This window comes from Chiloscyllium plagiosum, unplaced genomic scaffold (genome assembly GCF_037043375.1).
Source record: "Chiloscyllium plagiosum isolate Xiang-an unplaced genomic scaffold, Cpla_swu_hap1 HiC_scaffold_33, whole genome shotgun sequence".
Lineage (NCBI taxonomy): Eukaryota > Metazoa > Chordata > Chondrichthyes > Orectolobiformes > Hemiscylliidae > Chiloscyllium > Chiloscyllium plagiosum.
In genome coordinates, this window is record NW_028270171.1 from 59,739,567 (window position 1) to 59,763,139 (window position 23,573).

Below are 23,573 nucleotides of genomic sequence, written 5' to 3' on the forward strand. Positions count from 1 at the left end.
AGGTGGGTGAAAAATGTGGAAGAAGGCGGACAGGATCCAAAATGATTGAATTCGATGTTGGGTCCTGAAAGCTGCATAGTCTTTCAGTAGAAAACGAGTTACCGATCTTCCAGCTTGCGCTGTGCCTTGAAGAAGAACTGCAGCAGACCAGAGACTGGTATGATGGATTGGGTACACAATGCAATGTTTAAGTGACAGGACACTGGAAGACCGGGGTAATTTTTGTTGATTCTGGACAGATCTTAAGTGATCTCAGCTTTGTCACCGACTCTGTTTTCCTCTCTCCATTGTAGAGAGATCACATTCTCAGCAGGAACTACAGTTTTCTTGATTGAATGAAGTGCAGACTAATCACTGGAAGATGTGTCTGGAAGTTTCCACAGTGAGGAGAGACATCGCAAACAAGCAGGAAATGTATCTTACAACATAGAACGTTACAGTGCAGTACAGGCACTTCGGCCCTCGATGTTGCACCGACCTGTGAAAATAATATGATGTCCATTGCAATGGAAAATTAACATTTCTTTTGAAACCAATAAAAGCACAGGGAAACAAAAAAGTAAGGGCCTGAAGAGGGCAAGTTTTGCAGACAGAAAGAAAATCTGTGTATATTTAAAGCGAACTAATAGCAGATTGACAAGGCCAGCAAACTACCATATCAACAGCCAAGGAATTAGAAAAAAAACAACTCCTTATCTGGAAAGGAACTCGAATGTTTCAGGCCACTGACTTTGAAGTGTTGATAAGAAGAAGCGAATTGTACTTTAAAGGGAATATGTGAAAGCTATCAGGCGCCCATTAAATGAGGCATCTTGCCAATGTATTACCTGGGACACAGGAAACCTGAATTTGATGGAACTCCACGCGCTGCATGCTGAAAACCTTCTGGCCCCAGAGAAGGAAAAACGGAAATTAAAGATGGAACAGCAAACTGACTATGATGCAAATGGTCGCCCAGCCGTTGGAAGGAGGTGCTGCGTGAAAAGAAGGGCTGGCAGAGGTAAATCTGGCGGATGCTTTGTTTGCAGAGCAATGGACCACTGAGTGAGGCAGTGCACGCCCAGACAGCCTCAATCGGCCCTGGAGGCTGGGCAGCAGGGTGACTAATGGAGGAAGGCTGAGGTGGAGGTGGGCAGCCCCAAAGTTACAGGTAAACCTCTTTGCTTTATGCTTGGCTCATCTCTACTCCTCACCTCATGGACACTGAAACATGTCCCACCTCTACACTGAGCACTGAGTTTGCGAAGCGTGAACTATATTTTCAGTACAACGATGATGCATATAAGTCAATGCTTAGATCTATGTTATATGTGGAAGGTGCACCTCTTACTTTTTTGGAAGATACAAGAGCAACATATTCAGGTCATAAATCAAGGCAGTTCAGAGAGTCGCCGCAAATAAAGATGAACGGAAGCTTTCTGAACTTAATGGGTGCGTCAGGAGTCGTGACACGAGAGAGATTTACGGCACCCCTATTGTGCGAAACCAGTAATGGGGAAACATTCCAATTCTCATTTCTGTTATCGGAATTCTGTTCTTTAACCTGATGTCTCGGGATCTCATAGTGAGACTGGGGTCGGATTTGCGCAGTACCCCGACGGGCTTGCAGGTAATACAAAAAGAAGATTCAACAGTGCAAGCTGGAAAATACGAATCACGACCCTTGATGCATGTCAGAGAGCGATAGGTTCCGTGAGCGATTCATTCACCCAGGAAGCAAGTAGCCATGTTAATCCCATTAACACCGCTTTTCTTGCTGGAGATATGCTGCACTGCAAAGCACACATACACCGCGATGGTCCTGACAAATCATAAGAGAAGGATTGGTTCAGGAGATTGGTTAAACCAGATCAGTTGTTATTGTGCGAATTTTATTGGAATGATCACAGATGTGCTGTCACTTTAAACTTTTTCAAGTATCTGTGATGGTAAGTAGACCCTGTGTTTTTCCTCACGGATCATTGGCGAAGGCATCCAGCGACAGGTGTCAGAATTTGGGACCATGGGCACGACAGGCACTAAAAACGAAAGATTGTATCTTCAGGGTTGGTGTGGTAATCTGCTTCAATGCAGTTATAAGGACGTATAGGAAGATACTAAATCGGCTAACTCAGGCAGACAGGGCAGTCCAGGTAATCCTCACAAGGAGTGTCGTCTGGCGTTTACCTATGGTAGATTTCTCGGATCCAAGATTAAGAAGGGTCCCAACTGATTTCAGGGCAAAAGGCAAACACGATGTGGGGCTCATACGAACCGTCAAGAATAACCCCGAAGTCTGAGTATCGTCCTTGCAAAGCAAAAGAGCCGTTAATACCCGAGGCTGTGCAAGGAATTACCCCAGTCTTTGACTCTCTCTAATAGGCTGAAGTGATAATCCCCCGTGAATAATCACTGATGAGAACACCCATTTTTTCGTTCAAAAAGGCAAACATTCCAGGTGAATCGGGGGAATGGAGGTTTGTTCTTGACCTGCAGGTTTTCAATAACGCTGTTATGTCGCACACCCCAAATGTACCCAACCCCTATATTATATTGGCTCAAATTCCACCGTATGTAAATGGCTCTCTATTGTGGATTTAGCAAATGCCTTGTTTTGTGTACCGTTACACGCCGACAGTCAATTCTGGTTCACTTTTCCATTCAAAGGCCAATAGTATACTTTCACGTGACATTTTCAAGATTACTGTGAGCCCCCACCATAATTAAAGAGGCTCTACACAGGAGTCTGGAGACTCTTCTTTTAACTGAGGGGGGGGGGGGGGGGGGTCAGCGCTTCTGCAGTATGTAAACGAATGCCTAATCGCAGCACCAACAGAGAAACCATGTGAGAAAGGTGGGCTTGCGAGGCTCTGCCATCTCGTCTCGCAAAACTACAACTTGTGGACGTGTAGGATTCACCAATTTAGAATCTGGATACGGCGTTTTATTGTGGATAGGTCAGCATTCAGAAGCAAAGAGATAGACCAGTGTCTGGTATGTTGTCGCAACTACCCAAAAGGTCGTCAAAGCGGGATCATTTCCTTCTCATCTGTCAGCGCAAGCAGCAGAGCTGATTGCCTTGATTGAGGCATGTAAATTGACCGAAGGCAGAACAGTGAATATTTACATCGACAGCAGATATGCATTCGGGGTTGTACATAATTTTGGATCCTTGTGGAAATTCAAGGGCTTCTTGACCTCCACTGGAAAGCCAATGACAAAACATGGCCAGATCTCTGACCTCCTGAAAGCAGTCCGATTGCCTAAATCAATCACTATGTGTCCATGTGAAGCCCACAGGAAAAATTATGATTCAATTTCTCAAGGCAATGAAAATGTAGACTCAGCGGCAAGGACGGCAGCCAATCAGCCGCCAACTGATCAGTTTGACATGTGTATGTCAAATATTTGTAATCCAAATCAGACTTATGGGAGTTACAGTCGCAGGCCACATCGAAGGAGAAGCGTGAATGGACAAGGGCAGGGTGTAGAATGAGGGAATGGGTTTAGTGTGGCCCCAATGGTAAACCCTGTCTACCACGATCTTTATTCCCTTTCTATGCCAAAGTAACACACGGTAAGGACCATGTGTCAAAAGTGGGGATGGACGACAATATTTCAGCACGCTGGTACAGAAAGGGATTTACTCATTACTTATAAAAAATGTGAATAATCTGTTATCTATGCCACTAATAATGTGGGGAGGGGAATACAAATGAATCAGGCAGAACACCCCGATCCCAAAGTCCGTTTGAACATTTACAGATGGACTTTATTGAACTAACACCCAGCTTAGGGAAAAGGCATTATCTGGTAATAGTTGATGTTTTCCCAAGGGGTGGAAGTGCTCCCACGTCTCAACAGGATGCCAGTGCGGTAGCCAAGGCTTTGCTAACTGAAATAATTCCGAGATGGGGCATCCCTGAAAGGCTCAGCAGCGACAATGGAAAGCCATTCAGAAATATTGCCGTACAGCAGATCAGTGATTACTTGGGAATAAAGGTGAGGCAACATTGTGCCTATCACCCAGCGAGCGGTGGGGCAGTAGAAAGAGAGAAAACTGCCCTTATAAATAAATTGGCAAAATGTTGTGAGGAACTAGAGGCGACATGGACAAAGGCATTTCCAATTCTGCTAATGTATATGAAGGAGAAGAAGAGTAAATCTTAGGACGTTTGTGATTTTGTTTGGGAGGTGGCCCAATACAGGAATTGGCCCAAGACCGATTTTAAGACAGATAACAGACCACTGTGAGGACGAGATGTTATGTTACGGTATCAAACTCTCCACACTTCTGTCTCAAATAAAGAATCAAAAGAAGGGCAGCACTACCCCAATCAGCAGAAGGGAAGATGCACAGTCTAGAACCTGAAGACTGGATAGTGGTGAAAGACTTCAGGAGCAAAAGCATGAAGGCGAAGAGCTGGCTGGGACCGTTCCAAGGGCTCCCTCCAACACAGGCAGCTGTTAAGATCGCCGAAAGAGCCACGTTGATACACGCCAGCCATCGCAAACGTGTAGCTGACCTCGAGGAGACATCGGACAACACCGGATCCAAATAAGTGTAAGTAGTGATTAGAAGAGTCATAGAAATATGGGGCTGCATGGCAGGATGAGTCGTGATGGCAGGGGTGTCTGGGATACAACCGCAGACGGTAATCTTTACCAACGATGTTAAGTTGACCTTTACATGCCACCCATGCCCGTTTGGTAACCAGGACGACTATAAATAAGGTAATAAATATTTATGCAGAGATCCTTGTGTACCCAGTTACTGGCACTGAGTAGTATCCACCACGGCTACAGGTACACCTGACACGGGATATCGGTTTCCTGTTATCAAGGAAGGAGGTGCCATGGCAAGGGTAATAATAACCAAGATTCAGAAGAGCGATGACGAAGCCTGGTGGTGTGGAATAGATAGACCCTTCTCCGATATCTATAGACAGGTGAATATAGTGGTACAGCCTCGCACCCACCCCACCCGAGATGAAATGCAGAAGGTCCTCCAAGAAATAGTAGCTCCTGGACTCGAAAAGATGAATGTCCAATGACCCGCACTGCAGATGGGCGGAAAGGCCTTTTCCAAGCTGACAGAAATGGATGAAAGAAAGAAACTGATGTGCAGCTAAAATGATCACAAATGAAAAAAGTAAAAGTGGATTCATTGAGAAAACATACAGCGCCATATTTCACTTTCCGTGGAAGTCTACTGTTAAGGACTCCGTGCTCTCACTGCTGTAGCAATGGGGGATTTCCTCTGACCGTTTATGTTGTTGACAACCTTCCCAAAGCAGGGAATGTTGTATGGAACTGGCAATTAATCGAGTATTGTCACAAACAGGTTCAGACTTGCATAAAACAAAGAAGTGCGAATCCTGGAAATCTGAATCAACAACAGGAATTGACAGAGAAACACTGCAGGTCGAACAGCATCTGTGGAGACAAAGAGATTTAATGTTTCATATCACAGATTCAGGCTACTTGTGCTTTTTATTGTTTTATTGCCTGGGTAATTATCAATTTCACTTCGTGAAACAGCATATTACCAGAATCCCTCATTAGCTGACAGACGTGATCTGTCAAAATGCAAAATTCCTTTATCGGCTGTAATGCTGTTGCTGTTGCCCTGAGTTGGTGAAAGGCTGGCCTTCATTACCTTTTTCTTCTCCTTTATGTCGATGAGCAGCCGTGGTGAATGGAGAATTTCTGTTTGTCTCCCTTTGTCTCTCAGTACCATCTCACTCTCTTCTACATTCTCCCACTCTCTGTCTGTCAATATCCCTCATTTTTCATTTCTACTCTTGGAAAAGTGTTAAAATCGGAGTCTGTTCCGTGGCTTTCTCCGCCCCGCCCGGCCAGAGTGTGTAGAACTGGGCTCACAGTCTCCAATTAATGTCTGTGTTACTTAGGTCTGAGATCAGGTGACATTTGTTCACTCAAAACGTTATGAGCTTTTACAATTCTAAATAGTATTCATAATAGAACAGAAAAAAAGCAGTTTCACTCCAATTACAGGATTTCTATGATGCCACTGCCGTTAGCCTAAAATCAATGAATGGTGACAGCAGACAATGAGAGCCATTGGATGCGTTGTTACTAAAACATTGTCCTGCAAGTCTGCAGTGTCTCCTGCGTCTCTTCATTATTCCCAAAAAACTTGAAAAGACGGACGGAGAATAATAGTAGAAGAGATAGACAAATCCTTGTCGAACAGAGTAAAAGGAACTCTGCGTTGAATTAGTAGGATAGAACATAGATTAATGGGTCCACATCAGGCGGTAGGGCTTGGTAGCACGAAATAACAACGGACTGAATTCAAACACAAGAAGCATGCTGAACCATCATTTTCGCGATGTTGGATAAACAATACGGTTTTTACAAGAAGTTTAAACAATTAACTTTCAATGTACAGAACATTTGACAGCATTTGACACCATTAACGCCTGGTTATTACCATATGCTTTAACTGACGAAACCACAGACACTGTTCTTTAAATCAATAAGGGCATTTAATGAAGTATATGATCACAGTTAATCGGGCCACCTTTCTGTAATAAAGCTGCTCGCTGAGAATTTATATCAACGTCCGCTTGTGCAGGACAGAAGTTTACAGCTGGTGACTCTCCACTGAAAATGTACAGGAAGAGGCAATCTCTTCTTGCTTTGATTTCAAACGGATGCCTTCACCTCTTCAACCTGACAGGATAAACAGTATGCGTTCATCATCCCTGGGTCGATTTACCGCGTGAATATGCACAGAGGAAAACTCATACCAAGAGACCAGGGTAATTGTGGTGAATTTACCAGGAGTGGTGTGTGAGTCGGTGTTAACAGTGGGCAGTAAGGGCTAAACCATTAGCACTGACATTGATCCTTGTACCAACAGCTCCTCACTCACTTTCTGCCTCATTCATCCCAGTCATCATTGACTTTCAGTTTATCCTACTTTCCCTTCGAAACTTTACACTTCTTCTGGACCACTTTCGGGTGTCCACTTGGAAACTGCAGCTTTTTCAAACGAAATTCTGGGGAATGCACGTCACTCTTTGGGATCGGCTTCACTCCCCAAACATAATTACTCAAGAGATTGAGATGGTAAGTTACTTTACATCGTCCTCGAAGTGCTCAACACAGTGATACAGCCATGATGTCGATAGGGAGGGAGTTCCAAGAATTAGACATAGCGACATTGAATGAAGAGCGAGATAGTTTCTGCTCTGAAAGGCGAGATCCTTAGAGGGGATTTGCAGTGACAATTTATTCGTGTATGTGCTGCCATGGCTGCCAGAGGATGTGGTGGAGGTTCGTAGAATTGCAACATTCAAGAGGCATTTGAAATGGTATATAAGTCGGAAGGGTTTTGAGGGATATCGGCCGTGTGCTTGCAAGAAGGACCAAATTGGGTTGGGATTTCCGGTCAGCATGGGCAGGTTTGAACGAAGGGTCTGTATCCCTGCAGTCCATCTCTATGACTGTATGAGTCCAGTTGGATGCAATCAATCACTGGATTCCTTCTGGCAGAACCGGGTCTGTGCTCTCTGTGGAAGCAGAACATGGTTTTCATTCAGATTAGCTACAAGAAGAGGAGAAATAAATCTTCATTTCCTGACATGGAATTTTATCTTGCACATCTTTGTGACTGTGGGAGGAAACCGGAGCAACCGGAGGAAACCCACGCAGACACGGGGAGAGCGTGCAAACTCCACACAGTCAGTCGCCTGAGGCGAGAATTGAACCCGGGTCTCCGGCGCTGTGAGGCAGCAGTGCTAACCACTCTGCCACCGTGCCGCCTGCCTGCACCGACCTTAACTGCACAAACTCTTGTGCCTATCGTTCTTTGTCCCCACATTTTGAAGCATCGGTCCTTGCCGTGGGTGGTGAAAGAGCTAACTACTGCCTTGCAGAAAAACCGTGGGGTCAGAGACCCGATCGATCTGTCATGCAGCGGGGATTGCATTGCTCAGAACAGATGTGTTTGCTGTGTGGGACTGAAACTGAACCCGATCACACACAGATACGGTGTAACAGCTGCCAGCAGATGTGGAGACGATTGGGACGGTTTCATTCGTACTCTGGGAAAAGACTGGATCCTAAATTCAGGGGAGCTAATTGTCACAGATAGAAAGCTGAAAATTGGTTAGGGAACGATATGAGTCATGACCGAATGGCGGGCAGAACAGATGGGCTGAAAGCTCTAACTGTCCTCCGATGCCTTCTGGTCTCTGGCCATCCAGTATCTAAGGAAATAGAAACAGAGTTAATCTTGCATTTCGAAGTCCTCCCCTTATAACTCGGAGAGGTGAGAGATGGAACAGATCTGCTATTAAATTTTGAGACTGGGAGAAGGTTTGGACACGGAAAATAAAAGAGAAACTGAGTATAAAGTTGAGAGTCAGGAGATATTCAATAAAAAGGTAGACGGAGATGGACATGGAGAAATAAGTGTCACTGGGCTTGAAGATTTAACTCGGCTTTCCATTCCAAGATTCTACCAGACCTGCTGAGATTTTCCCGCAATTTCTCTTGTTGGTACTGAAACAGAAGGGAGAAGTGTGATCCTGGACAAATCAGCTATGTCTGCTCTGTGGACGTTTGAATTCCCTGTTCGAACGAATCACTTCTGACCCACATGGAAACCTCACTATCCTGCATCACCCCCACCTCTGTTACTGACAATAAGCTGTTCATTACGTAAACCCATATGGGTACACAACAGCATCATTTACCGAGTGAATTGGGAAAATTTCAGGGAGAGTTCCATTCGGTTTCCATCATAGCATTCTCATTCAGTTAATTCTATTACAGCACCATTTGACATGCAGCAGTCACTGTCATGTTGCCATTCGCATTCGACGTCTCTGGACATTTTGGTTGGGGCACGTTTGGAATGGTACCTCACGTTTTGGAAGGGACATCGTTTATAGCATATTCGGCTGAACTGATAACCTTGTCTCTTGCACCTGCAGTACAGTGGAGACAGTTTTCACTCAGAAACCAAGAGATGATCAAAAACGTAGGAAAAAATGTGTCAACAAAACCTGCCTCAGTGAGCGAATTCGCTCTTGCAACATTAATGGAGGGCGGCAAACCTATTAACAACAACAGCGCCCTGCGTGGGTCTCGACCCCACATCATTGAGATTAAAGGTCTCAAACTCTACCGACTGAGCGAACCAGGACAGGATTGGTGTTGGTTAATTTATGATTTCATACTGAGTTTAATTCAGCTGACACGGCAATTTTCAAAAATCCCGTTCATTCCTCCCCATTGCAAATAACATTATTCAAGTCTTTCAATTCTCAGATTTATTCCTTCAGAGAATTACAATCCATTTAGGCCTTCCCCCGGGATTCACGATTCTCTGTTAATATGTTCATATTTTGACCCTGATCCTTAGGTCGCCGAACTGATTCCTAGACACTCTGGCAGACTGCAAATCAATCGGGAAAATACCTCAGGAAACCAAATCATTTCTGATTAGAGTGTCGGGAATCCCATCTGCTGAAGAGACAGAGTCCTCACAATCAACACTTTCTTTGTTCTCCCTGCCGACAAAGTTTACCACTTCTAATATTCGAGCCAGGAATTCTGATTATAAAATGTTTTAAAAACAGGAACAATCTTCTGAAGCCATTTCCAATTTGAATTAGAATTATTTACCCTTTCACACGGTAACAGCCGTTCCTGAGGATGGAATTTCCATGAGCTGTGTCCCAGGGCTGGTCAGGAAGCCGCTGATTGAAACTGCAGTGGCCCCTTTCTGGTGGCAGCAGGGGCTTGTAGAGAGTGGGATCACATTCTGCTGCACGTGACCGTCTCACTCACTGTGGACTCAGGGTCAATCATGGATAGGTTCTCGTGGTTGTATTGTCAGAAAATGGTCGGTCTCAATACTTGATGTGAAATATTTGAGGCTCTGTGCTCTTTTTGGGCTAGGACAACCAACATTTCAGCCAAATGCTCTGACCATTTGAGACACAGCAACTGGCAGCAAAATTGTGCGTGTACACATCCAAACGCACAGTGCTCGAGAGGATGTGGACAGCAGTAGTTCTCACTATTTTAGGAATCAGTTGCTCATGTTCCCGTGTTTATCGCAGAGAGGGTGAGAGACCCGAGGAGTAACAAACACACCATAAAGCAATATCAGGACCTGTGTAGTTCTGTCATAAAAAGCTGCCTGCAGTTGTTCTATTGCAAAGTTGGGTTTCAAACCCATGACGCAATAGAGATTGGACCCTAAACCCAGCACATTAAACCTCTCTGGATTAGTGGTGTTGGAAGAGCACAGCAGTTCAGGCAGCATCCGAGGAGCAGTAAAATCGATGTTTCAGGCAAAAGCCCTTCATCAGGAATACAGGGTTTCGCCCGAAACGTCTAATTTACTGCACCTCGGATGCTGCCTGAACTGCTGCGCTCTTCAGCACCACTAATCCTCAATCTTGTCTCCAGCATTTGCATTCATTGTTTTTACCTACATTAAACCACTCGGTGACGCTCCCTGACGGTAACTAAGCGCCAAACCTGTCAAGACTAATGTTTCAGCATCGCTTCACTTCAGGCAATTTCCCCTGGCACTTTCTATGAATACCTTCGCATAATTAAAAAAAATATTTACAACGATTTGAAAGGTTTGCACGGTGTGGACATTAGTGAGAAGCTGAATATTCTTCGACAGTTTTCCCCGGAGCTTCAGGCCTGAGGGATGTCCTTGGAAAAGTTTACAAAATCATGAGGTAGACGAGCAGAGAACATAGTCAATCTACACTTTTTCAGAACTCATGTGAGTTTAAAGCGAGATTGCATAGGTTTAATGTGAGAGCAGTACAATTTGAAAGGGAGGTGAGCGACAGTTGTTTTTAATACAGACATTTTTGTGCCTGTGGAATAAATTTCCACATTTAGTGGCAGAGTTTGGTGCACTCACAACACTTCAAAGGCATCTAAATGGGTATGCAGACAGGAAGTGTTTGGAGAGATAAGGGACAAATATTGGCAAATATGTTTAGATTAGTTACGGTCATCTGTTCAGCAGGTGCAAGTTGGATAGAAAGGTTTGCTTCCGTGCTCGGCAATTCTGTGACACTCCACTACCTGACAACAGTTTCAACAGACCACTTGCAAAAACGCATGCTGTTTGTTACTAAGTCAGCGTGTTTGAATTTTATTTTTTCTTGAGGCGTAATGTTTTGAAATGACACAGAGAGGAATGTTTTCCAGATATTTACAGACAATGACCATTCTCCTTGATGCATTCCCAGGTTCTCCATCAAATCATTTCGTTGACTAAAAAAAACCTCCCAAATCGTGTTATCCCCTCAACTCTCCAGTGAATCCAGAAACTGACAGCTCTTAACGTGGACAAGGTGCAAAACTCAAAAGGCAGAGTCATTATCAGACACACAAGCTTATTACTTCTGTATGTGAGGCAATGCGAGACGTGTATGTCAAGAACTGCTCACACAAATAGCACCGAAGCAATTCCAAACGGAGCTTCCCGACATTCTGGAGATTTAGTGTATTGCCAAGTAACAGAAAGTGCTCAAGTAACAAAAAACAAAACAGAAACATATACCATGCAAAGTGAATATTACCAATTATATTCTCGATTAAATTAGGTCAACAATGCGTTGGTGCCTCCAACTGATCGAGCGAGCCAATCTCCAGGCTCCCTCACCAGGACAGTAATGAAGGGAATGAGAGAAATATAACAAAGTTTCACGCTGCGGTTGCCCACCTTTTAGCCACAACAACAAAAAACGAGGGAGCAGATTCAGTGCAGGATCTGGCTTCAAAACAGCGGTGAAATAACGACGTCCACTCACTTTCAGGGAAAGCTGTGAACAACTCACATTGTCCAGAATATGAATACACAGCGCGGGCTGTTTAGTTCCCATATTCTACTGCTGTCCCGACATTCATACGAAAATGTACCTTTCAAAGAAAGCATTTGTAGCTGTGGAATGACAGTGGCAGCTGTTTCCCCTCGCTCTGACTGCCGCCCTTGGTAATGTAGAGGCTGGTATTCTCATCTTACACGCGGTAGTTGAGTGTGCAATTCTCTGTTGCTCTGTTGTGGAAAAGCAGAGTGTTTTGGAGCAGAAAGATGTGAAGCTCGGATGCTTCTGGAGTTCTTGTTGAAAAGTTCGGTGACGCGAGGAAGATGGTTTTCAGACTTTTCCTCGCCTGTCTGGGTGACATTCTCAGCGCTGCAGAGGTTCCTGTGAAGCGCTGCTCTCATGTTTTGGTACGAATTCATTTGGTTTCATTCCCGCTGCTTCCGTTTGTTGGGATTGCAGATTGGGTCCAACGGATGGAATCCGTGGATGAGTGCCCTGCTTCCAGGATTGTCTGGCTGTCTTCTGCTTGCCCTGTCCTATTATTGTTGTGCTATTCTAGTCGAATGTGTGGCCCTTGCCGTTTGTACGTATTGCTACTAGGGACTGCTAGACTGACGCCCACACAAATTATTTGCCAAGAACCAATATCCATACACCTTCATTCGCAGATGCATGGAACACGAAGTTCACAAGGAGGATATGCTTTGAGGTAATTTTTAAATCATGCTTCCCTGTATTAAAAACAAATTCTGGAAAACGATATCCAGACTCCTCCGAACACTCGGACTTATGACAGCACAGAAACCGAGAGCCTCACTCAGACAACAACTCACGAGAAAACAAGGCCCAATACGCATCATGTGCAGGTCAAACGTGGTTGACGAGATTCCACGCTGCGATTGCACGAAACACGACATAGGAGAAAGAGGCTGACAACTAGAGAGCTGCACTCATAATTTCATGTGGACTGTAAACGCTTCGGACAGCTGTTCCTTGCAGTTATGCACAGAATATTGAATGTCTCTGATTCCAGGGCTTAGAACTCGGATGATATGACCGTCTGCAACACTGGTTACTTCCTTGTGTGAGGTAACTCCTGATGGAACACATGTAACATTCTATTGCTCATTGAGAAATATATTCAAAATAGGAGCTCATAGCAGCATTTCTGTTGTCTTTCTGGTGCTGTCCCTGACATGCCCTGTGGCACTGCACTTATTCTCTGTTTCCTGAGGGTTCGGCACATGCTTCCACGATCGTATTATGGGCAGTAATCTGCATTTTCGCTTCAATAAGGAGTGTGTGAAGCGGAGGTCCACCATTCTCGATGCTATTTTTCTCTTCTTATGCGCAACTGCAATACAGTAAATGATCAATTAATATTGTAAGATGATACACAGAGGCCTGTGAAATATCGAAGTTTTAATGACATTTATGCAATGGTTAGAGATGACCTTGATTCAGGAAATAACGATGTAAAGTCTGTTTGGCTGGAGTTGAGGAACAGTGAGGAATGAACTCACAAGCATGTGTAGTTTACAAGCCCACTCGCAGTAACCACAAAGCGAAATAAATCGTACAAGGAAAAAAATATTGAGTGTGAGTGACAAAAATGGCAATAGTCATGCGTGATCTTAACTTCCCATCTAAAACTCTCGGTTCTATTGAAGAAACGTTTGGAGAACCATAATCAAAGAAATCCCACATGTCCCATAAAACATCACGAGGGATATCTTGGTAATTGATTACTCTACTGGTGATTTAATTTTCTTATTTTCTTGGAAACCATCTCTTTAATTGTGAGCATCAGAAAAGGCTTTCTTTTGCCAGCAAGAAATAAATATGTGATTAACCTTTGTTCGTTTCATGTATAAGAACACTGTGACTCCTCTGCACTGCACATCTTTTGCGTTTCTATCGATTTTAATAGTCGCGTGTCTTTTGATTCTTCCCAACAAAGTATATGACCTCGCATTCCCGACATGAAGCTGCATCTGCCAAGAATACTCCAATTGTTGGAGGGAATCCTGAGGAACAGAATGTACATGTATTTGGAAAGGCAAGGACTGATTCGGGACAGTTAACATGGCTTTGTGCGTGGGAAATCATGTCTCACAAATTTGATTGAGTTTTTTGAAGAAGTAACAAAGAAGATTGATGAGGGCAGAGCAGTAAATGTGATCTATATGGACTTCAGAAAGGCGTTCAACAATGTTCCCCATGGGAGACTGATAGGCAAGGGTAGATCTCATGTAATAGCAGTGGACCTAACACCGACCCTTGTAGTACGCCACCAGTACCTGGACACCAAGAAGAACATGTTCCATCAACTACAACAATGTTTTCTATTGGCAAGCCAATTTCTGAACAAAGCTGCAATCTCTCCCACAATTCCATTCCACCGCATTTTGTGTAATATCCTATTGTGGGGAACCTTGTCGAAAAACTTTCTGAAACCCATATACACCACATCAACCGGTTTACTGTCATCTCCCTGTTTGGTCACTTTGTCAAAAAAGTCAATAAGATTCGTTCGGCAAGGTCTACCCATCACAAAACCGTGCTGACTGTCCCTGATCAGATTATTCTTTTCTAGATGGTCATAAATCCTATCTATAATAACCTTTTCCAACATATTACCAACAACTGCAGTGAGACTCAATGGTCTGTAATTACCAGGGTTGTCTCTACGACACTTTTTGAACACGGGAACAACATATGCTATGCTCCATTCCACAGGCACTACTCCTGTAGACAACGATGATTTAACGATCGCCGCCAAAGGTAATCAATCTCTTCCCTTGCTTCCCAGAGGATCCTAGGACAGATCCCATCCGGCCCAGGGGACTTGTCTGTTATCTCACTCTCCAGTATTTCTATCACCTAATCCTTGTGAACCTCAATCTCTACTACTCCAGACGCAAGTATCTCTGTACCTTCCTCGCCAACATTTTCATTTTCTATAGCGAACACTGTCGAAAAATATTTATTTAGCGCTTCCCCTATCTCCTCTGACTCCACACACAACTTCCCACGATTATCCTTGATTGTCCCAAATTTAACTCTCGTCATTCTTTTATTCCTGACATACCAATGGAAAGCCTTAGGGTTAACCCTGATCCTATCTGCCAACAACTTCTCATGTCTCGTCTTGGCTCTTCTCAGCTCTCTTTATACGTCTTTCCTGATATCGTTGGAACCCTCGAGCGCTCTAACTGAGTTTTCACATTTTGTCCTAACATAAGACTTCTTGTTCTTCTTGACCAGGGATTCCACTTCCTCAGTAAACCACGGCTCACGCGTTCTATATCTTCCTACTTGCCTGACAGGTACATACTTATCTAGGACACACAGGAGCTTTTCTTTGAATAAGCTCAACATTTTTAATGTGCTCACCCCCTGCAGTTTCCTTCCACATTCTACGTTTCCTAAATCTTACCTCGATACATCGTAATTTCCCTTCCACCAGATGAAGCTCTTGCTCAGTGGAGTACACCTACCCCTTTCAATCACGAAAGTAAACCTGAGAGAATTGTGATCGCTGTCTCCAAAGTGCCTACCTACTTCCGAATCTAAAACCTGGCCAGGCTCGTTTCCCAAGTCTAATCAAATTACTGGCCTGGTTTGCAAAATAGGTGTTCTGAACTTTGAGCGAAAACGGTTCCAGCAGGAAAGCATTCATAACGTAGCCAGCAGGATTCGAACCTACGTGGGGAAACCCCAATGGATTTCTAATCCATCGCCTTAACCACTCGGCCATGACTACAGACAGCGCAGCACGGTTGAGCAATGACCAAATCAGCCGTGATCTCATTGAAAGCTCTTGCTGACTTGAGCTAAATGCTTCCATCTCGTTTCATACCTTTGCTGTCATTTGTAAGGTGCGAGACACCAATGTAAAAGAAGGAAAGCACAAAGGTAGGAAAAGATATTTGCAGTCAAACTGAGTCAAAATTATTTATTGAAAGGAAAATCACACTTGGCAATTTGCTAGATCTCTTTGCGAACATGACCTGCAGAGGTAAGCAAGGGAGCTATTGATCTGAGTATTCCTCGACCTGAAGCAAACAAAGGTTAGTGACATATTCATTTCTTTTTCCGGCGAACGAAATGTTCTTTCCTGATGGTTACAATGAAAGAGACGGTTCCCAATAAAAGACAAAGATTCAGTCACATCTAGATATATTTCAATGTGACACGATTCATTTTCCGTCCCAAATTACCCCAGAGATGGAGGGGGTGAGTTACTTTTCTTCACTCTTCAACTCCTCAGCACGGAGGTACAGACATGAAACCGCTAGAGATGGAGTACTTGAATTGGGAACCAGCGACACTGAAGGAACTAGGCAAAAGTGAGGACTGCAGATGCTGGAAATCAGATTTTAGATCAGAGTGATGCTGGAAAAGCACGGCAGGTCAGGCAGCATCCGAAGAGCAGGCAAGTCGACGTTTCTGTTGCCAGTCCTGCTGCGTTCCTCAAACAATTTTCGTTTTTGGCTCAGATTTCCAGAAGCTGCAGCTATTTGTTTTATGTTAACCTTCATAATGTTTTGGACAAAACCAATGACCTGCCAGCATCGGAAAATCGGCAGAAGTACTGGTACACCGATATGTTTGCTGAAAAATACAACCATTCCATGAGCGGGAATACGATCCGGGCCACGGTGCTGAGAACACCGAATCCTCACAAATAAATAACAAGACAAGGCGATAGATACTATAGTATTTGGTGTAAATAAAACACCCTTTCTGAACATTTTCGTGGCAGATTATTTTCAACTTGTCTTCGAAGATTTACAAAGTGGGAAAAGGCCATTCCGTCCGTGTGCATTGCGGCTAATCAGAGAACCATCCATTCTAGTCGCAGTTTCCAACTTTAGCTCAAAGTCTCGTGTGTTCTAATGTTTCCAGGGCAAATGTCAATGAGGTTATCCTATGTTCTTAAATGGCACAATAACGGGGCAGAAGTATGACACTTCCACAACGAATTGTAAGTCTTTTGAGGAACTCATGCTCATTTTCACCCACAGAGGGAGACACACAGTAAGATACCCCCAAACTGACGGAGGTGTCCGTTGTGGAGAGTTGGAATTTGAAATGGACAATAGGACAAATGCAAGTTTTAAATGCGGAAGCACAGAGGCGACGTCCCGCCAGGACTTCACAGGGGAGCGTCAACGTAGACCACAGTAAAAGCGAAACAAGTCAGACGCGTTATCGATTACGCCACTGGCCCAAGATGCAAGCCTAGCGTTGGCAGTATGTCGATATGTAATGCCATGGACTTTCACGGAATCAAAATTAAAAAGGTGAACAAGCAGCGAAGATCATCACCAACATTGCTTCACTTCGATTTGTGAAGCAATGCCTTTCACTGGCAAAGGAGAAACATTTGTCCTCAGCTGCCTGCTTCAGGGTCGCCTCCTTCTCTGCTGGAAGTTTCCATCGTTTTATTGACAGTCACGACGCGATTTCATGATCCTCTCCAGTGAAAAAGTGTCATGGTGTCATCCAAGCAAGAGCCTGCAGATTCTCAGCGAGAGACCTCCGGTCATTTCGAGCTCTGGATGTGGAATTAGACGAGATGCGTGACACCTTTTATTGGCGCCACCACTTCACTGCAAATTAGCGGCTCAAAACGAGCCGTTGTTGCATCAGCTTGATTTGTACCTTCCTGTAGTGCTTTTGCTAAACAACATCAGATAGATCCCATCCGGCCCAGCTGACTTATCTATTTTCACACTCTGCAGTATGTTGTGGTTCTGTTCGCCGAGCTGGAAGTTTTTGTTGCAAACGTTTCGTCCCCTGGCTAGGGGACCTCATCAGTGCTTGGGAGCCTCCTGCGAAGCGCTTCTTAGATGTTTCCTCCGGTGTTTATAGTGGTCTGTCCCTGCCGCTTCCGTTTGTCTGTTTCAGCTGTCCGCTGTAGTGGTTGGTATATTGGGTCCAGGTCGATGTGATTGTTGATGGAGTTTGTGGATGAATGCCATGCCTCGAGGAATTCCCTGGCTGTTCTCTGTCTGGCTTGCCCTATGATAGTAGTGTTGTCCCAGTCGAATTCATGTTGCTTGTTGTCTGTGTGTGTGGCTGCAAAGGATATCTGGTCGTGTCGCTTCGTGGCTAGTTGATGTTCGTGGATGCGGATTATTAGCTGTCTTCCTGTTTGTCCTATATCGTGTTTTGTCCCGTCCTTGCATGGTATTTTGTACACTACATTAGTTTTGCTCATGTTGGGTATCGGGTCTTAAACTACTGGACGTGTGCCTCACAACACATTTCACATTCAACAACCAGACATACGAACAAATCAACGGAACACCCATGGGATTCCCAATCTCGGGACTCATAGCAGAGGCAGTTATGCAAAGGTGAGAACAAACAGTCCTACCACAAATTCAACCTAAACTCTGGGTCAGATATGTCGATGACACGTTTGTAATCATTAAAAACACGGAAATAGAAAAAAAAAACACCGGATCATCAACGCCACACTCACAGGAATCCGATTCACGAGAGAAGAAGAAAAGGATAGCCAACTCCCATCCCTAGACGTGATGGTACAGAGAACACCAGACGGAGAATTCACTACAAGAGTATACAGGAAAGCCACACACACAGACCAAGTCCTAAACCATGGAAGTAACCACCCCAACACACACAAACGAAGCTGCATCAGGACACTATTCAAAAGGGCCACAACACAATGCAGTACACCAGAACTGCAAAAAGAAGAAGAGGAACACCTATACAAGGTATTCGCCAATAACGGATACCCGCTCAAATTCATCAACAGATGCCTAAGAGAATGACCACGGAACGAGGACATACCACAACCAAAAGGACTAGCCACACTACCATACATCAGGAACATCTCAGAACTGACAGCCAGACTACTGCGACCCCTAGGACTCATAACGGCACACAAACCAACAGCCACGCACAGACAACAACTCACCAGAACGAAGGACCCGATACCCAACATGAGCGAAACTAATGTAGTGTACAAAATACCATGCAAGGACTGCACAAAACACTATATAGGACAAACAGGAAGACAGCTAACAATCCGCATACATGAACATCAACTAGCCACGAAACGATACAACCAGCTATCCTTAGTAGCCACACACGCAGGCAACCAGCAACATGAATTCGACTGGCACAACACTACTATCATAGGGCAAGCCAGACAGAGAACAGCCAGGGAATTCCTAGATGCATGGCATTCATCCACAAACTCCATCAACAAACACATCGACCTTGTCCCAATATACCAACCACTACAGCGGACAGCTAAAACTGACAACCGGAAGCGGCAGGGACAGACCACTATAAACAACGGAGGAAACATCAAAGAAGCGATTCGCAGGAGGCTCCCAAGCACTGATGATGTCGCCTGGCCAGGAGACGAAACGTTTGCAACAATAATTTCCAGCTCGACGAACAGAACCACAACAACGAGCACCCGAGTTACAAATCTTCGCACGAACTTTGAACTCTCCAGTATTTCGAATATCTCTTCCTTGTGAACCTCAATCTCTTCCAGTCTAGACGCAAGTATCTCTATACCTTCCTCGCCAACATTTTCAATAGCGAATACTGTCGAAAAATATTTATTTAGTGCTTCCCCTATCTCCTCTGACTCCACACACACTTCCCACTATTATCCTTGATTGTCCCAAATTTAACTCTCGTCATTCTTTCATTGCTGGCATACCTATGGAAAGCCTTAGGGTTAACCCTGAACCTATCTGCCAACAACTTCTCATGTCTCCTCCTGGCTCTTCTCAGCTCTCTTTATAGGTCTTTCCTGATATCGTTGGAACCCTCGAGCGCTCTAACTGAGTTTTCACATTTTATCCTAACATAAGACTTCTTGGTCTTCTTGACCAGGGATTCCACTTCCTTAGTAAACCACGGCTCACGCGTTCTATATCTTCCTCTCTGCCTGACAGGTACATACTTACCTAGGACACGCATGAGCTTTTCCTTGAATAAGCTCCACATTTTAATGCGCTTACCCCCTGCAGTTTCCTACCACATTCTACGCTTCCCAAATCTTACCTCGATACATCGTAATTTCCCTTCCACCAGCTGAACCTTTTGCTCCGTGGAGTACACCTATCCCTTTCAATCACGAAAGTAAACCTGAGAGAAGTGTGATCGCTGTCTCCAAACTGCTCACCTACTTCCGAATCTAAAACCTAGCCAGGCTCGTTACCCAGTACTAAATCGAAAGTGGCTTCGTCCCTTGAAGGCATGTCTACATACTGAGTCAGGAGGCCCTCCTGCACACACTGGGCAAAAACTGACCCATCTATAGTACTCGTACTGTCGTGATCCCAGTCAATATTTGGATTTTTTCTTGAGTGTTCCAGGGTTTTTCATTGTCCCAGAGTCCAGATGAAGTTTGCATTCCTCACGTACGTGAGCGAGAATTCTTTCAATGTCTCAGATCAGTTCCTGTCCCGAGAACATCAGAGTCAATGTCCCGTCCTCTACTCGGTCCGACAGTTCACACTTCTTCATCCTCCTCTGATTCCATTTCCCAAAGAGTTTCTCAAGATTTCCAAAGCTGCAGCCTAAATTATATGGTTTGCTTCTTAAACATTTTTCCAACTGCCAACTGAAAATATTTTCACAGTATCTCTTCACAATCCTCTGGCTTGCAACATGTCCAGGGAGAAGAAGTCCCGTTTGGTGGAGAGATTCCCGAGGCTGGTGAGTTTCACTTTGGAACAAAGATGGTTAAGTGGCAATTTCCTGCGGTTGTTTGTAATGACCGGAGAGGGAGCGGTGGGGAATGAGCACTTTGACGAGCAGGAGGAAGTGTTGCCACTGACCCGAGTCAGAGAACAGAGGACATGGATTAAAGGAATCTAATGAAAAGCAGCACTTCTGCTCAGGACGTTCAATAACAACTGCAGAAACCCGATGTGTCGAGCAGTGTATCTGGAAAGAGAAACAGAGATAATGATTTAAATATGGAACGTTTCTGATCAAGAACTCGAGTTTCCCAAGTCTAATCAAATTATTGGCCTGGTTTGCAAAATTGGTTTTCTGAACTTTGAGCGAAAATTATTCCAGCAGGAGAGCATTCGTACATAGTCAGCAGGATTCGAACCAACGTGGGGACAACCCCAATGGATTTCTAATCTATCGACTTAACCACACGGCCATGACTACAGTCAGCGCAGAATGGTTGAGAATTGACTAAATCAGCCGTGATCTCATTGAAAGCTCTCGCTGACTTGATGAGCTAAATGCTTCCATCTCCTTTCATACCTTTGCTGTCATTTGTAAGGTGCGAGACACCAATGTAAAAGAAGAAAAGCACAAAGGTAGGAAAAGATATTTGCAGTCAAACTGAGTCAAAATTATTTATTGCAAGGAAAATCACACTTGGCAATTTGCTAGATCTCTTTGCGAACATGACCTGCAGAGACAAGCAAGGGAGCTATTGGTCTGAGTATTCTTGGACCTGAAGCAAACAAATAGTGACATATTTATTTCTTTTTCTGGCGAACGAAATGTTCTTTCCTGATGGTTACAATGAAGGAGATGGTTCCCAATAAAAGACAAGCATTAAGTCGCATCTCGATATATTTCAATGTGACACGATTCATTTTCAGTCCCTAATTACCCCAGAGATGGAGGGGGTGAGTTACTTTTCTTCACTCTTCAAATCCTCAGCGTGGAGGTACAGACATGAAACCGCTAGAGATGGAGTACTTGAATTGGGAACCAGCGACACTGAAGGAACGATGTAAAAGTGAGGACTGCAGATGCTGGAAACCTGATTTTAGATCAGAGTGATGCTGGAAAAGCACAGCAGTTCAGGTAGCATCCGATGAGCAGGAAAGTCGACGTTTCTGTTGCCAGTCTTGCTGCGTTCCGCAAACAATTTTCGTTTTTGGCTCAGATTTCCAGCTACTGCAGCTGTTTGTTTTATGTTAACCTTCATAATGTTTTGGACAAAACCAATGACCTGCCAGCATCGGAAAATCGGCAGAAGTACTGGTACACCGATACGTTTGCTGAACAATACAACCATTCCTTGAGCGGGAATACGATCCAGGCCACGGTGCTGAGAGTACCGAATCCTCACAAGTAAATCCTCACACGAACATTTTCGTTGCAGATTATTTTCAACTTGTCTTCGAAGATTTACAAAGTGGGGAAAGGCCATTCCGCCCTTTGTGCATTGCGGCTAATCAGAGAGCCATCTATTCTAGTCGCAGTTTCCAACTTTGGCCCAAAGTTTGGTCATGGTGTCATGCAGAAACTCAGCGAGTTCACTCAGACATTTTTGTGTGTGCAGAATGATTTCCCACATTTAAAGCAAATTCAATGGCATCCCGAATGGGTATATACACTGGAAGCGTTCGGAGAGATAAGGAACACATTTTGGCAAACATGGTTCAACTAATTTCGGTTATCTGTTCAGCAGGGACATGTTCGATAGTAGGGTATTTTTCCGTGCTCGGCATCGTTGATGTGCTCCCGCAGCTGACACCAGTTTTAATGGACCATTTGCAAAAAGTGCACTCTGTTTGTTAGGCAGTAAGCGTGTTTGCCTTTCTTTCTGGAGGGTGGATGGGACGAGTTGACCCAGCGATGAGGGTCTTTCCGGACTTTTGCTGCCAATGACCATTCTTTTGGCATCTTCCCAACTTTGCCATCAAAGAGTTTGGCTGAAGAATAATACCGCACAGATAATGTTACCCCCCTCAGCTCTCCAACGAATCCAGAAACTGACAGCTCTTCATGTGGAACAGAAGCAAAACAGAAAGGGTGGACCATTGGCAGACACACCGAAGCATGCATGCTGCCTTTGTTACAGTGCAATCCGATTATGTCATGAACTGCTCAGAGAAACGGCAGCGAGGCAATTCAGGACATACTGGAGATTTAGTGCATTGCCAAGTCACAGAAAGTGCTCAACAAACATAAAACAAAACGGAACAGCAATAATCCATGAAACATGAAGTTTACCAATTGCACTCGTGATGAAATTAGGTCAACAATGCGCTGATGACTACATCTGATCGAGAGGACCAATCGCCACCCCCCTTCACCAGGACAGTAATGAAGGAAATGAGAGAAATACAAAAAACATTTCTCATCGCGATTGCCAACATTTGCGCCACTGCAACAACAAAAACGGCGAGCAGATACAATGCAGAATCTGGTTTCGTATCAGCAATGAAATAGTAATATCCATTCACTTTCAGTGAAAACGGTGAACAAAGGAAATTGTCTGAAATATGAATACCCAGCGCAGGCTGCTTGGTTCCCCGATTATACTGCTGCACAGACTTTCATATTTAAAGGTATCTTTCAAAGAGAGTGTTTGTGGCTGTCCATATGACAATGGAAATTGTTGCCCTCGCTCTCACTGTCATTATTGATCGTGTTGGGTTTGGCATCCTCACCTTGCACGCGGGAGTTCAGTGTACAATTCTCTGCTGTGAAAAATCGGAGTGCTTTGGAGCAGAAAGATGCGAAGCTCATGTGCTTCATGGAGATGTTGCAGGAATGTTTTGCGGTGCTGGGAAGTGGGATCCTCACAGTTCTGGGTAACATCCTCAGGGTTGCAGAGCCTGTTGTGAAGCCTCCTGTCCTGTGGCGTTTGGAATTGATTTAGTTTCATTGCCGCTGGGTCCAGTTGTTGGTGTTGCAGATTGGATTCTGATCAATGTGTTTATTGATGGAATCCATGGATGGGTGCCCTGCTTCTAGAAAATCTCT

At 44.4% G+C, this 23,573-nt stretch overlaps 1 non-coding gene across 1 annotated transcript; it reads right to left on the minus strand.

Annotated features, from left to right (window-relative positions):
- Positions 1-15,506: 15,506 nt before the first annotated feature.
- trnas-aga (transfer RNA serine (anticodon AGA)) lies at positions 15,507-15,588 on the minus strand. Its single transcript has one exon. It is a non-coding gene; the product is annotated as a tRNA-Ser (tRNA).
- Positions 15,589-23,573: the final 7,985 nt, after the last annotated feature.